General features: G+C 47.1%; 1 protein-coding gene across 5 annotated transcripts in view; it reads left to right on the top strand.

Annotated features, from left to right (window-relative positions):
- The first annotated feature begins 1193 nt into the window (after window positions 1-1193).
- The window catches only part of LRRC8D (leucine rich repeat containing 8 VRAC subunit D), a 113230-nt gene continuing 97923 nt past the window's right edge, over window positions 1194-16500 (top strand). For 2 of the 5 annotated variants that reach the window (XM_032424169.1, XM_032424124.1), the window contains exon 1: window positions 1194-1471. The gene's annotated coding sequence lies outside the window, so the exon portion shown is untranslated. Of the gene's footprint in view, window positions 1472-1838; window positions 1930-3949; window positions 6822-8817; window positions 9336-16500 lie in introns of those variants that run through there. The other 3 variants (XM_032424161.1, XM_032424151.1, XM_032424141.1) reach the window with 3 other exon arrangements.

The raw sequence follows: 16500 nt of genomic DNA, 5'->3' as shown, positions 1-16500 counted from the left end.
CCTTGAGCATGCTCTGGACCTCTGTTCGTACTCCTCCCTGCCAGGGCTGCCCTTCTTCACTTTCAGTGCCTGATCCACAAGGGCTCACTATGCCAGGGTCCATTCTATCCCCCTCTTCTCTCCGAAGCCCTTCCTGAAACCTTAGAAAACCACTCTTTGTAAGGCCTTGCTGTATCTGAACACACACCTTCCTGAGCGCCCCTCCCATTTTGTGCCGCATGTTTACAAAGAACATTGACACTGAGTAAATGTTGATTGAACATTCACTGACATGGAGAGATCCTGATAGAGATGAGACTTCCCATTGTTCACAGAAAAGGGTGGATTCCAATAAAAGGAGATACTGAAGTATTGGGCTGGAACCATTTGTCTTGTTATAAACCAACAATTCCGAACATCCCTCCTGGCCTTATTTCTTTATCCCTGCTTCTCCCCACCCACGAGAAAGACGGGAAATACATTTCCATCGTACAACAAAAACAAGAAGAAAAACTATGAGGTTGGAAAACACCTCTCAGGAGAGGACAACCTTTCATCTGCCTGCTTCAGACACAAGACAATTTTGGCAAAAAAGAATGGGGAAAAAAGAGTAGACTCGGATTAAAACAAGAACTGACTCTCCAATAGATCTTTCATAGCAGAGACGGACCACATGAGGCTGGGTAGCTATTCGTGCCAAGATAAAGTTGTGAGTGCCCCAAATCCGAGGCAAGGACTTTCTCCTTGGGTTGGAAACTGCTTAAATGACTTTTACGCAAATGTCCCCCTACCACTTCATGGCATTTCTCCCTACGTCTTAATATCAGAGTTTTAGTCAAAAGGAAAGACCCAGAAGGGCGAAGGTTGCTGACCTTGCCCCGCTCCCGCCAGGCGACAGCGGCTGCCTGGCACGGCGCCCTGTTCAGGTAGACGTTTGACAGGTAAGTCTTTCGGTGACCGGCGATCTTCCCCGCCCCATGCACCTGCCCGGTCTCTGGCAGCCTCTCGCCGCCAGTCCCCGACCCTCGGCCACCTAACTGGCCAGGCAGCCGCCTCCGGTGAGCCCGGCCCGCTGCGGGCGCGGCCGTGCGGCCGGGGGAAAGTGCTCGCCGTCACATGGAGGCCCGGGCCCGCCCCATTGGCTGCGGCCGAGCCAGTCGCGGCGCTCGCTGGCTGCGGTTGGTCCCGGAGCTGCAGCGCCTGCACGGGCCCGGAGTCCATGTTACGCTTTGTCTAATTCCCCCCGTTACAGAGTCATGTGCTGCTGCTCCCGTCGCCGCCGCTGCCGCCGCCCGTGGTGCCCCGGCTCCTCCGCCGCGCTTCGAGGTGGCAGCCGCGGGCGGGGCCTCGGGAGCAGGGTCCAGGGCGCCACGCGCCTTCGCCGCCCCGGCGCGTCCCGGTGCAGCCGCCGCCCGCCGCAGGTGATGCCGCCACCTCCCGCCTCAGCATAAGCCGTGGCTCGGCGGCCAAGCTGCCCGGGCTGCCCCCCAAGGTTGGTGCGCGCCTCTCCGGGGCCGGGGCAATGGGCCGGGGCCGCGCAGGTGGGAGCCGCCCCGGAGGCGAAGCGCGCCCCTTTCCCGGCGCAGGCGTCCGACCCCGCGCTGGGAGCGGAGGCTGCGGCCGGGAACTCGCCGCGAGGGGCGGGGGCCGGGGGTGATGCGGGCGACGCGCGGGGCTGCGCTGGTCTCCCGTCTGCGACCGCCCGGGCCCGGAAGATTGTGCCGCTCGGAGCAGCTGGAGCGGCGGGCGCCGCGGACGCCTGCGCCGGCGGCGGTGGGCCCTGGGAGGGGAGAGTGCGGACTGCCTCCCTCCGGCTCCCCCTCGCGCGCGCTCCCTCCTCTCGCCCCCGTCCACGCAGTCGGGAGGGCGGGGAGACCCGGTTTCGGCTCCGCTGATTCCTCTCGGAGGTGGGTGTTTGGTGTCTGGCCTTGCTGGCCGGGAGCCCAGAAGGTGAGCCCTTTAACTTCTCCAGAAACGCCTCCCCCTCGCCCGCTTCCCGCGCCGGGTGGGTTGGGCGGGGAATGAGGGCCGCGCCCCGCCCCCCGAGCGGGAGGGAGGGAGCTGGGGGCCCGCAGGTGCACCCTGCCCGCCGCGGGCCATCTCCGGGTTGGGTACCGGTATAATCCGCTTCTAGCTTGTTTGAAGGCGTGGGCACTTGGGAAAGGGACTTCTGCTCCTATCCTGGCCAGGGGCTTGGGAAGGAGGATTGGGGGAAGTTGCTTCCTGGAGGGTTGATAGAGGCCTTCCTCTTAATGTCCCCCCTAATTTGGGGTGTCCTTTAGGGATAAAGAAATTAGGGTTTTGGCTTTTGTTTTGTGTTTTGTGTTTTTTAAAAAGCCAGCCGCAGTGAAGAAGAGCTGCTGCAGGTTCGAGGGAGGAGAGGTAGGTCCCTGCTGTAGCGGAAGAGGTGGGGATTTGCGGTCCCAACGGGCACGCACTTGGGGGGTTGTGTGGCAGAAGGTGGGGAGGTAGGGCTTCAGGAAAAGAAAGAAACGCAAAGGTGAGTGGGAGCAAGTACTGAAGAGGTAGGCAGAAAGATGGAAAATAGGTACTGGGGGGCCCTAGCCAACCGTGGGGCCCAACTTGAGCTACTTGGACTCCTACATGGTTCCCTCTGCTTTGCAGATTTCCTCCGTTCCTCTTCCTTGAATTTGAAAAATATTTCTTGTTGAGCAGAGAAAGCTATGAGGACCTATTTTGAAGGAGATACAGGAGTAAAGAGAGCTAACTTCTGGAAGCTTTCCTTAGCTTTTTTTTTTTTTTTTAAGATTTTATTTATTTATTTATTTGTCAGAGAGAGAGCACAAGCAGGGGGAGTTGCAGGCAGAGGGAGAAGCAGACTCCCCACCGAGTAGGGAGCCGGATGCAGGACTCTATCCCAGGACCCTGGGATCACGACCTGAGGCAGAGGCTTAACGGATTGAGCCACCATTGAGCCACCCAGGCGTCCCTCCTTAGCTTTGATGATAAAATTCCAGCCAGGCAGCGTTTATTGAGCACGTATTTTGTGTTCTGTGCTGGACTTTGAAAGAGTCTGCACAGGCAAGGAATTCTTGTCTGTAGTAATGGTGAGGGCTGTTTACCTCATGAACAACCAAAGGGCACTTCCGAGTGCCAAGGATGACAGTGATTCAGACCTTCCCCACCAAAGTTTCTGGGACCTCTGCTTTTTACTGACCTATGGGAAGAATCCTGCACCATAACCAGTAAATGAGGTCTTTAGACAACGTTTCTTTTTACTGTCCACAAAATACTAACCAAACACCTACCATCAGCTAGGAGAGGAGTAGAGTTGTCGCTTCTCCTGCCTTCCACATCAGTTGACTAAAACCCTGTTAAGATGCCAAAGCAAGAGAGAGGAAAGATCCTGAGATGAGTTAAAGTAAGGATCCAGCAAAGTTGATTTGGAGTGTTTGATCTCTATAGGTTAGGTAGGGAGCCTCCCATAAAACGATTAGTTGAAACATGGAGGTGGAAAAAAAAAATTCCAAATATTGAATTGGCATGGTTTATTTATATATTTGAACATTTTATCTTAGATTTGTCCCATTTTTATTGAGGGTGTGTATATACTTTGTTGATTAAAACTTAACACATTAGCAGGTGGAAGAGGAGACTGTCCTTAGATGACCCAGTCCCCCAGTCTCCCGTTACCATGTTGAGTAGTTGGTGATGCAATGAACCGGGGGGGGGGGGGGGGGGGGGGCGGGGCGGGGGGGGGGGGGGGCGTATGGAGCCATAGTCACATCCTTTCCTCCTTGCCAAGGTTTACAGAATTTTTAAAAACTTGGTCAGAGGGGCGCCTGGGTGGCTCAGTCATTAAGCGTCTGCCTTCAGCTCAGGTTATGTCGGGCTTCCCTGCTCCGTGGGGAGCCTGCTTCTCCCACTCCCCCTGCTGTGTTCCCTCTCTGGCTGTGTCTCTCTCTGTCAAATAAATAAAATCTTTAAAAAAAAAAAAAAAAAAGTGGTCAGAACTTGGCCTTTCCCCCTTAACTTTTACATTGTGCTGAGCTTTTTTGATTAATTTTACAAAATTTTGATGTGTTTGTCTTGTCCCAGTAGCTAAATTGTTTTGGTAGCTATATGATGGAAGTTAGACTTGGTTCAATCCCAGTCATGTAGGTGGATTGGCACTACGTATGAAGAAGTCAAACTTTTGTTCAAACTGTGTACTCATGATCTCATACATTCTTGAAATGGTAGTTGGTAAGGGATTTCACATATTTTCCACATGTAATTGGAGCTGATGTTTGACATTCTAAGAAATACCAATCAGGATTTACTGAGTGCTAGCAGCAAGCAGAGAACCAGAGTGGATGCTGTGGTTCCTTAACGAGGAAGGAGAGGATTCGTGTACAGATAGAGGGCCGGTAAGACAGGTATGGGTGAGGACACCACAAGCTGCAAAGGATTACATTTTTCTCAAAGGTCAAGGAATACTGAAATGGAAAGTGTTTTTGGAGCCAGATGAAAGTGTTGTGGGCTTTGGGAAAAAGGGAAGGAGCATGTGTTAGGGGAAGCAGTGAGCTTTGTCACAAGTCAGAGATAGTAAATAGGTTTGCCTGGCTGGAGTAGAGACCATGACTGATGAAGGTAGGGGGAATCTAGTTAGTGGAAAACTTGAACCACAGGTCAGTGGTGTTAATCATTTGCCTCAAGAAGAGTGGTTCTCAACAAGGGGTGATTTTGCCTCCCAGCAAACATTTGGCAATGTCTGGAGACATTTTTTTGGCCATAGCTGGGAGGCAGGTGCTACTGACATCTAGTGGATAGAAGCCAGGGATCCTGCTCAGCATTCCTCCTGCCATGCCCGGGACAGCCCCCACAACAAAGAATTATCCTGGCAAAAATGTCGGTAGTGCCAGGGTTGAGAAATCCTGCTCTAGACAGTAACCAGAAAGGTCACTGTGAAGTGAAGTTACATCTCAGAATAGGCCTTGAAGGAGGTGGTTCTTGACACATGAGGAGGGACGTCAAGGTTGGGAAGCCAATCTAGGAGACTTCTGCTGTGCTCAGGCCTGAAGTGATTGGGATCTGGGCAAAACCTAATCAGAAGAAAAGGGCGTTTTCAAGAGATGGTGGCAGATGAGCCAGCAGGGCAGTATAATATTGGGCAGGTGGGAAATCATGGAATCAGAATTGGAATTGTAGAGAGGTCCTGGTCTAACTTCTTTAGTAAATTCTTGCACTTGGCTAGGCAGCCTCTATTTAGACACCCCCAGGAACAGGGAACTCTGTACTTATGAAGACATGTCGCTGTATCTTTGAACTATGTATGATTATTATTTGCGCTGAAGACTGCCTCCTGGGAACTTCCCACATCAATAGGACAGCCCTTTGACATCTTTCACAAAGAAAGTGTGATGTATCCTTCCCCTATTCTCAGTGCAAAATAGTCCACTTCTTTTCCTAATCCTGTGTGGGACATGGTTTGTAGATATCTTCTTTGTCAGCATCTCACATGGAGAGTAACAGTGTCTGGAGTTGAATACGGTAATTGAAATGTGTTCTGGTCAACAAAGAGTACAGTAGGGCAGCGGTTTCCTGAAACCAAGGCATAAGCATCTATTTACTGCAATTTAAACTTAAAAAACTGCCTTTAAAAAAAAAAGTAGCATGTAGCTAGCACAGATCCATGTATAGGTTCTGTCCAAACAGTCAGAACATCCAGATATTTCTTGTACGAGCTGCTACATCCGTGTATTCATTGGGCAGATTTTTGTATGTGTGTGAAATCGAATGGAAGTTTTTTGGTTTGTTTTTGTCCATGTTCAGTGCTATCCTATTTATTTTGGTCCAGTCTTAAGGTCTTTTGAGATCTTAAAATCTTGCTTCTGCCTTCTAATCCTATGAGAGAGGAGTAGAGGATGACTTAGCCAAAAGTCATTTTTGTAGCCGCCTGTATTAATAGTGCACGCAATCCAGTAGTTTGGCACTGTTAGTCCCATTCCGGACCTGGGGTGCTGAGTGATGGAGGTGAATTCCAAGGGTTGACTGGCCTTTAGTTTAGGGGCTTCTGAGAAATCTGTGTTTGTGGTCAAACTACATTGCATTTAGCTTTTGCAAATGTTTGCACCTGTGATGCCCTTTTGAAATTATTTGAGTCTGTTGCAAGCTTCTGAAATTAGTACTCCATCCTCTGGGGTCTTTGTAATACTGTTTAGACATCTGGAAGAGAATTTCTAATGTTCTGTGTAAATCTGAAACTTGCCAGATCAGAGTTGCTTTTGAAATTTGTGAAGAGGTAAATAGGATAAGTGGTACTGAAAAAAACACGTACGAACTTGATTCCCACTTGGCCCAAGCTTTTTTTTCGTTTTCTTTTTGTTAGTACGCCCAAAATACTTCATTAGTGACAGCTTTACATTTGGGGAAGGAGAGAGAATTGGGGCTTAGAAACAAGCCTTTTTCCCCAGAATTGGGGTTTAGCTTGTCATTGGTATAATTTCATACTTACCAGATTTCACATGTCATCTCTGAAATGACATTAGGAAATCACCATGCTTAGATGTTTTTTGAAGCAGGCAGTTCAGAAAGAACTTAGTGTCAAGTTCCCTAAATGTTCTAGATCTATTCAACAAACTAGATTTAAATAAATTATTTGTTTGGGGTGGTAGCCATCTAACATCGTTGAGAGCACTAGAACAAAATTACAGATCTCACAGCTAACGTGTGCACCTTCTTTGTTAGGAATGTCCATCGTGCCCTAATACCCTGCTGGTGTGTTGTCTGTCCAGATGGTCAGTCTGTTTGCTCTCCCTTCCGTTCTCGTCCACGTGGGACACCTGTCCATGTCCTCTGGAGATGAGGGATTTTCCTGAGAGAAGGGATGTTTTGTGAAGGTATGAGATTTCTTGAGGGGGGAAAATATTGGAAAACCCCCAGGTATTGTCCTTTTACACTTTTAAGGGCTGTATCAAACTTGAAGTCACCTTTGAATTAAGGATGTGATGTACTATTTGAACAGAAAGGTAGAATTTTATAGAAGGTATCAACACTCGAATTTCGTAGATGAGAAAATCGAGGCCCAGGGAGGTGATGTGACTAGCTGTAGCTTACACATGAAGTGACAGAGCAGGCATTAGAATTCATCGGCCTTAAAGACCACAAATAAAGGCTAAGGATAAAGATTTCTCCTCTGCTTGGAGATGTGTAAACAGTGGGTCCCTCAGGCCTTATTTACATAATTGATCCAAAAGAAGGAGCACACAGTGGAATTTCTAGGTTTACAGATGACAGCAAGCTCTTCTGAATTAGGAAATAACTAACCAATGGGGATTTACTCCAGGGCAACCGTATTAGGTTATGTGAGTCATCAGAAGATTTGCAGGTGAGTTTCTCTGGGCAATAGGAGGTCAGGTACTAAGAGAGAAATTATGGAACTGTCAGAGGGTGGTGTTTTGGTGGCAAGACCCAGGAAACGACTTCAAAAACACTTTCACAGTGTTGTCCCAACTTGCTCTTGCAGATTAAAAAAGACAGGAAACGCTAAGCTCCATCAAAAAGATTTTGGGAAAAAAAAAAAAAAGATTGTGGAAACCAAACAGAAAACAATCTTATTTGAGTTTCCACTGTGCTTTGTTCAAAGCTGGGGCACCTGACTTTAGGAAAGACCCTGGAGTTGGGGCAACCAATGTAATGGTACCTAGAAAATGTAGGCATTCCTGCTAGAATGGAGGCTCCACAAGGACAGGGCCTTGCCCGTCTGCTTTTCTGATAAAAATATTGGGATTTTTAGTATCTGGAAAGAAGATCGTCGGGAGATGTTATTGAAACCCATGAAACCACGAGGATAAGGATGGAGGAACCTGGAATGTTCACCTCATCCCAGGAAGCCTGAAAGTGGTATTTCGGTTGCCCGCCTCCTTGTCTGTTGCTCCGGTACCCTGTCCGCCTGGTGAGGGCAGGGGTGTATCTGTCTTGTTCTCCACTGATTTCCTAGTTCCTGGCACATGGCAGGCCCCCCGTTCATGTTTGTCCCCTGAAGGAATGCCCAAAGAGGTGTACCTGACAGCTTTGTAATACCTAAATTCAGGGTGAAGGCAAAAAAAATTCGGCACCAGTTTTCCTCAGCCCTGCCTGGCTCTCATCCAAGTCAGCCTGGGGAATATTTTAAAGTTACTTGAGCCCTAGGTATTGAATCAAAATCTCTGGGAGTGGAGTTTCATTTTGAAAAGAGCTGTCTCTGGGGGCGCCTGGGTGGCTCAGTTGTTGAGCGTCTGCCTTCGGCTCAGGTCATGATCCCAGGGTCCTGGGATCGAGCCCCGCATCAGGCTCCCTGCTCAGCGGGAAGCCTGCTTCTCCCTCTCCCACTTCCTCTGCTTGTGTTCCCTCTCTCGCTGTCTCTCTCTCTGTCAAATAAATAAATAAAATCTTAAAAAAAAAAAAAAAAGGAAAAAGAAAAGAGCTCTCTCTGCCCCCAAGTGATTCCATATGTAGAGCTGAGACTGAGAACCACTGTCTTACAGAGCCTACACAAAGGCTGGGTACTGACTGAAGACACTCTCAAAAAGGTTTCGAAACATTTGTGGCTGACAGGCTCACAATTAGTTACTAAGACAAACATGGAGCTCTAAGGATACATCTGTATCCTTGGAAGGTGATGACCAAGACACTGGATGGTTCACAGTGTGGCCCTTCGTGCTTCCATGAGGTGCTGCATCCCCAACCGGGTGGCATAATGGGGCCAACTGGAAGGCCATTCCAGAGGGGGTCCGTGGTGACAGTTCCCCAGCCTAGGGCGAAAGAAAAGAAGGGAGACAATGTGGCAAGCTTTTCAGTTTTGATTTTAATGGTGAGTTTATTCTGTTTAAAAGGTCTTTTTAAAAAAAATCTTGGGTTCTTCCTACTTTGAGGTATTACTGTTTTTCCTCTTGTGAAGGATGGTGATGGTTTAGTTTTTCAGGTCATTTCTTGGTCACCTAAGCCCTGGCAATTTTATGACAGTCTTCCTTTCAGATTTTACTAGTCTGAAATCAAGTCTGGAATGACCACTGCTCTGAGGTTTTCAAGATGTCCATATCCTCTTGTGGACACCTGCTGCTGGGCAGGGCTCATGCATGTCAACGTTAGATTCCATTATGAACATTTCTTAAAACCCTTTTTACTTTCCTCTTCTGCTTGCTGGTAACAGTTAGGAACATTGCCAGAGAAGGCTTCACTTCCCCAGCAACCCATAAATTCCTTTGCTAAATCTCCGCGTCAACAGATCACCAACACTGCAATGAATTCTACAAAGCAGGAGAAGAAAGGAAGTGCAAGACAGCCATTCCCTCTGAAGGATGTTGATCACCCAAGAGCTGCCTCTCCAGATCTCATGCAATGGAGACAGGACAGATTCATGCCCATCACATCGGGTATGAAGTACCGTCAGTCAAAATTCTCGTCACTGATTGTTCCAAGCTTAGTTCTAAGAAGTATTTGAAAATTAAAATTCTTTGGAAAATGGTCTCCATGATGCTACCCTACCGAATAAGCTTTAAAAATCAATTTATTATCAGATATAGCTAATTTTTTTTTTTAACTTAACTGCTCAAGAAGCAATTGGACGATTTGTGGAATACCCCAAATTAATGCTAATAACTATTTATTAGGCATTTCCTGATTGTCCAAGCCTATGCCCTGGAGTTTACATGCATTCTCATTCAATCCTCAAAGCAATCCTGAGTGGAAAGTGGACTACTCCCATCTTACAGATGAGGTAACTGAGGCTTGAGAGGTTATGTGGTTTGCAAAAATACCAGAGGTGGTGGAGGTAGAATTTGAAACTACACTTGTCATTTCAAAGCCTGTTCTCTTACCTACTGTTCTCATTTCTCTTGTATTTCTTTGTATTCATTTTATGATCCCTATTCATATTCTTGCCAAAAAAAACAAATAAGAGAATGGGATTTTGAGGTGTAGAGGGACCTTACAACCTGTCTGGCTCGTGTTCCTCATTCAGGGATCAGATCTGAACCTGTGAACACAAGCTGTGAAGAGGGGATTGTAGTGGTACCTGGGTCTCCTGGCTTCCAGGCCTGTGTTCTTGCCAGCGCACAGCATTTTCAAAAGTACCAATCAGAGTAAAACCACTTGAGGGTAAGTTTATCCTAGAACTGAGAGGGTATTTTAAAATCACTTGTTGTGGTGACTTCTCTAGCCCTGGTCTCTTGTCCTCAGTGTTGGTGATGGAGTGCCACAGGTAGTGGTAGGAGTAAACTCCTCCTCAGATGTGACCTTACAGTGGTTGCTGTCCATAAATAGATACAGACGTAGCTCGTGTTTGTAAGGTGTTACGTCCAAGTGCTTGCTAAATTAATGCTATAGCAAACATCTGCAGTGAAACAATAAATAATCCTATCTATGTCCACTAAACAACGAGTCAAATCAATATCCATATATCTGTATCACATATATATACTCCATTTGCAGATGTATTCTACTCAAGTATAATCATTTCAGGGGATTGAATTCATTCTGTTAGAATTTCTACTTCAGCGGTTTTATTTTTCACACTAACATTCAGCCAATAATAAAGTACAGATCAGGAGATGGTCTGCAGTGTTAACACAGCTTGCACGAACGCACTCCCATCCCATGCACACACCCCCCCAGAGAGGGAGGGATGCTTTTCTCTTTCTTTAACCTAGTTCTTTTCAGATGTCTTTCTATTATGGTACGTTTTCCTTCCCTCTTAGTTCTTTTCCTTACACATTATTTGTATGTGGCAAATTCTGTACGAAGCCCAAACTTTGTAATTGTATCTGTAGTTTCTGCACTAACCAGAGGGAGCCTTAGAGTTGGAGGCCAGCCTTGCCCTGGGGTCTCAAGCACATACCAGGCCCTGCCTGAAGTACGCCTCTCCGAAGATGATTTGTGACAGCTTGTCCTCAGCCTCAGGGTAGGGTGATCAGGAGGGAGTGGGGTGGACCTGGGCTGAACTAGAAAGTGCAGGTCTGTCTAAAGGGGCTCTGTTTAGCTGATCTGTTCAGCAGCCAATTGTTGCCATATGGGAATGTGGGCAAGTCTTGCCAGATCTTCTGATTTTTCACTGTAAGCCAGAAATCTGGATTATTACTTTAAAATCTCCTGATTTTAAAAGATTGGCTAGCTCAACATTTTAAATAAGAACTTCCTGCAGACCAAACAAAATGGCTTTGTGGGCTGGATACAGCCTGCAAGCTTAGGCCCTTAGAGATAGATAGCCCTTAGTGGCCAGGTAAACAGAAGCATGGGATGTGAATAAAAGCACAATACACTTTGACAATCAGTTTAAATGGAAACAGATCAAAACTTGATTTCATTGTTCCGTGCACCATGCCCCCCCCCAATACACACACAAAGCAGAAAAACAACAACAACAAAAGCCCCATACTTGTAACAATTTCTGCCCTTTAAATTTGTTATATCTGGAGTGAATGCATTTGAAGGGTTGTCTTGCTTGAGGAGTAAGAGATTCAGGGAGAAACATGTAGTTTGGGAATGAAGCAGTGAGGCCAAGATGATGCGGGTATGGGGCAAAGGGGGCAGGTGGGCCCAGGAGTAGAGAATGAGGGGTAAGCGCCACTTGGAGGTGAAGAAAGATCATCTACCCTCTGAAGATAAGGGAAGAGGAGCATTTATTTACATCTCAAAATTGATTTGGGGGGTAATAGAGAGGAGAGACCAGAAGAGTCCTTACATGAGAAAGGGAAAATTGTGACCCGATAAATATTTGGAAGTAGTGTAGAATCTATGTGGGTGGGCAGAGTGCCATTATTTTGCCATTCCTCGTGGGTGCGCATTAATTTGTGTTGTGGCTTCTGCAAAAGGAGAATTGGAGTGGAAAGGAAGGGAAAGAGTTCCCGTCAGAAAGGAGAATACAGAGGCAGGAAAAGAAGAGACCACAGAGCAGCTGATAACCAAAAGGAAACCAGGAGAGCTGGCCAATGTCCGCCCTGCAGAAAGTTGGCTATTGTTGGAGGACAGACCGCAGCGGCGTCCTAGGGGGTACGCCCGGCAGCCCCCAGCTCCCACAGGGCTCTGGACTCCAGCTTGTTTCGCTCGTGGAGGGCTTGTGTGCTCAGCACGACTTGGAGCAGCCCCCACAGTCCCTTAGTGTGAAGTCAGCGGCAGCACACCGGCAGCTGCCCAGTCGGGGAACAGCGGGGGCTGGGTTTCTGCCCCTGCTCCCTGGCGGGGCGCCCCTGTGCAGGGCACGACCTCAGACCTGTGCTGTGACCCGACTAGTGCTGCTGTCGTCAGTTGTATCTGCTCTTCTGGGGAAGAGCCTGCCATCGCTTCCGAAGAATGTGTCGTACGGATGCCCCCTCTGAGAGGAGGAGAGGTGATCCTTGAGCAGATCTCTGTTAGGAGCTGAGGCTAGACTCCTAGCCTGAGAGGGGATTTTTAAGAGCATTGTTCTCTTAATCATCCCAAGTATAGCACATTGTTCCTGGAATTTCAGCATTTTCTGGGAAAGAAATCTTTTGATTCATCAGCAGGTTTTATTCCAGTCCCTGAGACTGTCATCCCTGTGTGAGCTGAACCATGTCCCTCTCAGCTGGTGTAACTTTAAAATTTTTAATGCTTTGGTTGCTTTCAGAATAAAAACTGCATTTTTAAAAATGTGCCCCCACCCCCACCCCCGCCCCGCCGCATTAGTTAGTTTAATGCAATGAAGGTCTTTGGTTTTTGTTTTTTTTTTTTCATTATGGAAGCCGGTTTGCAGTATTGAGAGAATGGGTGCAGATTTCCTTGCTCTATTGCCGGGAAGAAGAATAATTCTTGACATTCCACTGTTTGTTCTTCCAGGGACTCTAGTCCACAGATGGAAATCCTGGAAGATCCTACCAGGAAGTGAAACTTGTAAATAATCTTTGTCCTGGTTTGGGGCATTATGGATAAACAAATTTATACGAGAAGGCTTCTTGAACCTTCTTATAAAATACACTTGACAAACACGATCTTAGAGACCAGTTCCATTCTGGAAATAGGAAACATTTATGTAGTATCCCACGTGCTGGGCACCGTTTGGAGCACTTCGCATGGAGTAGCTCATTTGCTCCACCTCCGTGCTGTGTAGCCTGGGACACTGAGGCCCAGTTCCGCAGTCTGGCTGCACTTCCCCATGACCTTGAGCAGCTGAGGGACTCAGGGCCATGTACTGGCAGTGGCAGAGCAGTGATGGGAACCCGGGCCCTCAGTGGCTTCAGGATCCGTGCTTTTGAGGACTGCATTATTGCCTCTCACGCTCTTGCACAGCAAGGATCACAGATTTGCTTCCCACATCACCTCGGCTTTAAACTCAGGATTGAGATTGGATTCGAAAAAAGAATGACAATTTTGCTCCTTCCTCAGTCGCTCCTCCCCAAACCGAATGAACAGAGTTGTCAGGAGACAGTTTCCATCCAGGAAGAGAAAGCTGCAGATCTTCCTGGAACGGCATGCTGGCATACCGCACAGACCCTCCTCAGGGCTGCCGCTGGGGCCTCGCTGCTGCTGACAGCCCTCACCAGAATTGTTTTTAAGAGCACAAAACGGTTTTACCTTTACCTTTGCAACTAGTGGATTTGGAGTGTTTCTGAGAACATTTTGAAAATTGCTTTTCACACTTAATGTAAGGTAGTGGGAGGGAGGACCATGGATCTGGGGCTTGAGGACTTGAGATTTGGTGGTGGCCCCGGCTTCTGCTGCCTGTGGGGCCTTGGGTTTATTTCACGTTGGGTTTCACTGGGTTTCATCTCCACAGGAAGGATGGAGGGGATAGTAATGGCACTATGCCTGCTTTGAGAAAGAGCAGGTCCAATTATACAGGACAGTTGTTTGTCAACAACAGTAGCCATGTGTGTTAGGCAGTGAGGGGACCAGCGTGGCCTTCGTGAGCCCTGGAAGTCATTGTCCATCGGTGATCGGCGGGGGGGATGCTTTGGGAGTACTCGGGAAGGTTTGTGTTGATTTGAACGTCTTTCCTTTCCTGTTCTCTCCTTACCTGTGTTACAGTGTGGACGATCGTGCGGGTGTCAACTCAGTTTCTGGCCCAAACTTTCCTTTTCCTTGGCTTTTCCCCCTCCTACTTTGGGCTCGCCTCCAGTTTGCCTACAAAGTGCCGTTTGTTGTAAGGGTGAAGCAGGCGATTCTCTGGGCAGCGACACTGTGGCTGTAGGCAGTGACTAGTTCAGAGCACAAAGTCAGGCTGGAGTAGGAGGGACACTGACAGGGCTTGTTCGTTAGAATTTTGTACAGTTATTTTTGAAGGAAACAAAGGGGGAGGAAGGGATGACTTGTCATTAGAAATACTATGAAATACCCTTCATGACAGAACAAAATTGGGTAAGGAGAAAGGGCATTGAGAAATCATTGCTTATTACTTTGACAGCAAATGCTTTTTGAGCACTGGGTCTTGGAGTACATTCCTGTAGCATAGGAAACACAAATTAATAATAAACAATAAGGAAAAGCTGTCCTCTTGGTGAATTTTTAGGTGGTCCATATTGAGCCAAACATTTTTTTATGCTTCATCTTCACTTCAGTCATGAAGGTATCATTTGTCATTGTCCCATTTCAAAGATAACAAAATTGAGGCACAATGTGTTTAAATAACCTACCAAGGATTGCAGTGCTAGTAAGTACCTGGAGGAACTACACTTTGAACCTGGATCTGTCCCTCATCCACAGTATATATAAAACATGAGTTACGTATGCCCCTGCTCTCAGCATGGGAACAGTTTAGTGTAATTCAGCACAGTGTGCAGTGTATGTAGCTCCTGTTTTTTGGACATTTGCTTAGAGGAAGGAGAGAACTGATTTTTGACTGGAAAGATCAGAGAAGGGGCGCCCGGGTGGCTCAGTCAGTTAAGCATCTGCCTTTGGCTCAAGTCATGATCCCGGGGTCCTGGGATCAAGCCCCCCCCAGCCCCCCACATTGGGCTCCCTGCTTGGCGGTGGGTCTGCTTCTCCCTCTGACCCTCACCGGCTCGTGCTCTCTCTCTTGCTCTCTCTTTCAAATAAATAAAATCTTTAAAAAAAAAAAAAAAAAAGGAAATATCAGAGAAGATTTTACACACAAAAAACCATTTCAGAAAATTAACTTGAGCAGGGCCTTAAAGGATGGTAGAGAAAGGGTGGAAGACTGAGGGGTGGTGAGGTTTGGAGACGTGAAAGAAGCATGTAATGTTTTTGGAGATGGTGCTGTGATGGAGGGATGTGGGAAGAAAGGATAGCAGAAAAGCAGTTTAGGACAGATTACAGAGGCCCTGGAGTGTCCTGCTAAAGAATTTGGACTTCATTCCATTGCGTTGGAAGGTTATTCCACTAAAGGTTCATGGGAAGAGACATTATTTGCTCCAGTCTCTGACTTCAGCAGTTCTGGTGGTTGAGTGAAGAAAGGAGTAGAATGTCTGCAGCAGAGGTTCCCCAACCAGGCTGCACCTTAGAGTCCCCTGGGAGTTCCTTAAATGGACAGATTCACACACTAACCCCCAGCAGTGATTCTGATGGTGTAGATTCGGGGTGGGGCCTGGCCTGGATGATTGTGTTTAAAGGGTCCTGGAGGTGCTTCTGAGTGGAGGGGCGGGTGTCTGGGCTGAGCCTAATGGGTTTGTCATTGTGTGGATAATTTTTTAAACCATGGGAGGGGGCCACTAATCAATGCTTGGGGAAGATAATTTCAGAACTTGGTCATTTTCCCATTCATATCTAGAATGTAGTACGGCTCTAATCTTTATGGCTTTGTGTTAAATTTGCCTTTTTTCCTTTGTTTGGAAGGAAAGGGAATATGTAGGATTTCCTTGGTGACTGTTCATCAACAGTCTCTCAGAGTGTGAGTTCTGGAGGCTACAGGGCTCCCAGTTCAGTCCAGAGTCTCTTAGGAGTTGAATGAAGTGCTGCTCACTTATACATTTCCTGGGGGCCAGCCTGAACTTAAGCCATTTTTTCCCCCAAATGTTACAGACCTCTCTTACTCCCATTTCTTGAGTTCTAAATCAACTATTGATGTTTAAAGTATAATTTCTGCTGGGAAGGCAAGCAGCTCTACCAAGGGAAAAGCAATTTCTCAACATTAAAGAAATTAGAAATTATAATTTATGCTTAAAAAAATAATGTTAGTTCAAGTTTTAGCTCTCTTCTCTCTTCCTTCTCCACTGTTCTTTATCCTGCCGTGTGTTTGCAAACCATTCTCATGACCTTCTGCTTGTGTGGCATATTTGTAGTGGGGCCAGATTATACATACACCACTGACTTTTTCATCTGACCTCCAAATTCAGCCTTTGAGCCCCTTTGTTTCTTTGAATTTTGCTAACAGAGTCTTCTTGTTGAAAGGAATATTATTTCTCATGGAACTTTACATGGTTTGTGGAATAATAGGATCATGCTTTTTGAAGTTCAAACCTAAGGTCCAAAAATTTTAAACCTATCCAGTTTGCCGTTGCTTACTTTACTTACCTCAACCTCGGCATTTCAGGTCTAGAGGTGGTTAGTACCCATTGGACATCCTAGCCCCTCCCTGAAAATTAACAGAAGCACAAAAATGAAAGTGAATTTGCTTTTCTTCACCTCTCT

The sequence above is a fragment of the Phoca vitulina genome, unplaced genomic scaffold, assembly GCF_004348235.1.
Source record: "Phoca vitulina isolate PV1807 unplaced genomic scaffold, GSC_HSeal_1.0 scaffold2, whole genome shotgun sequence".
Classification (NCBI taxonomy): domain Eukaryota; kingdom Metazoa; phylum Chordata; class Mammalia; order Carnivora; family Phocidae; genus Phoca; species Phoca vitulina.
This window is presented reverse-complemented; position numbering and strand designations above follow the sequence as displayed.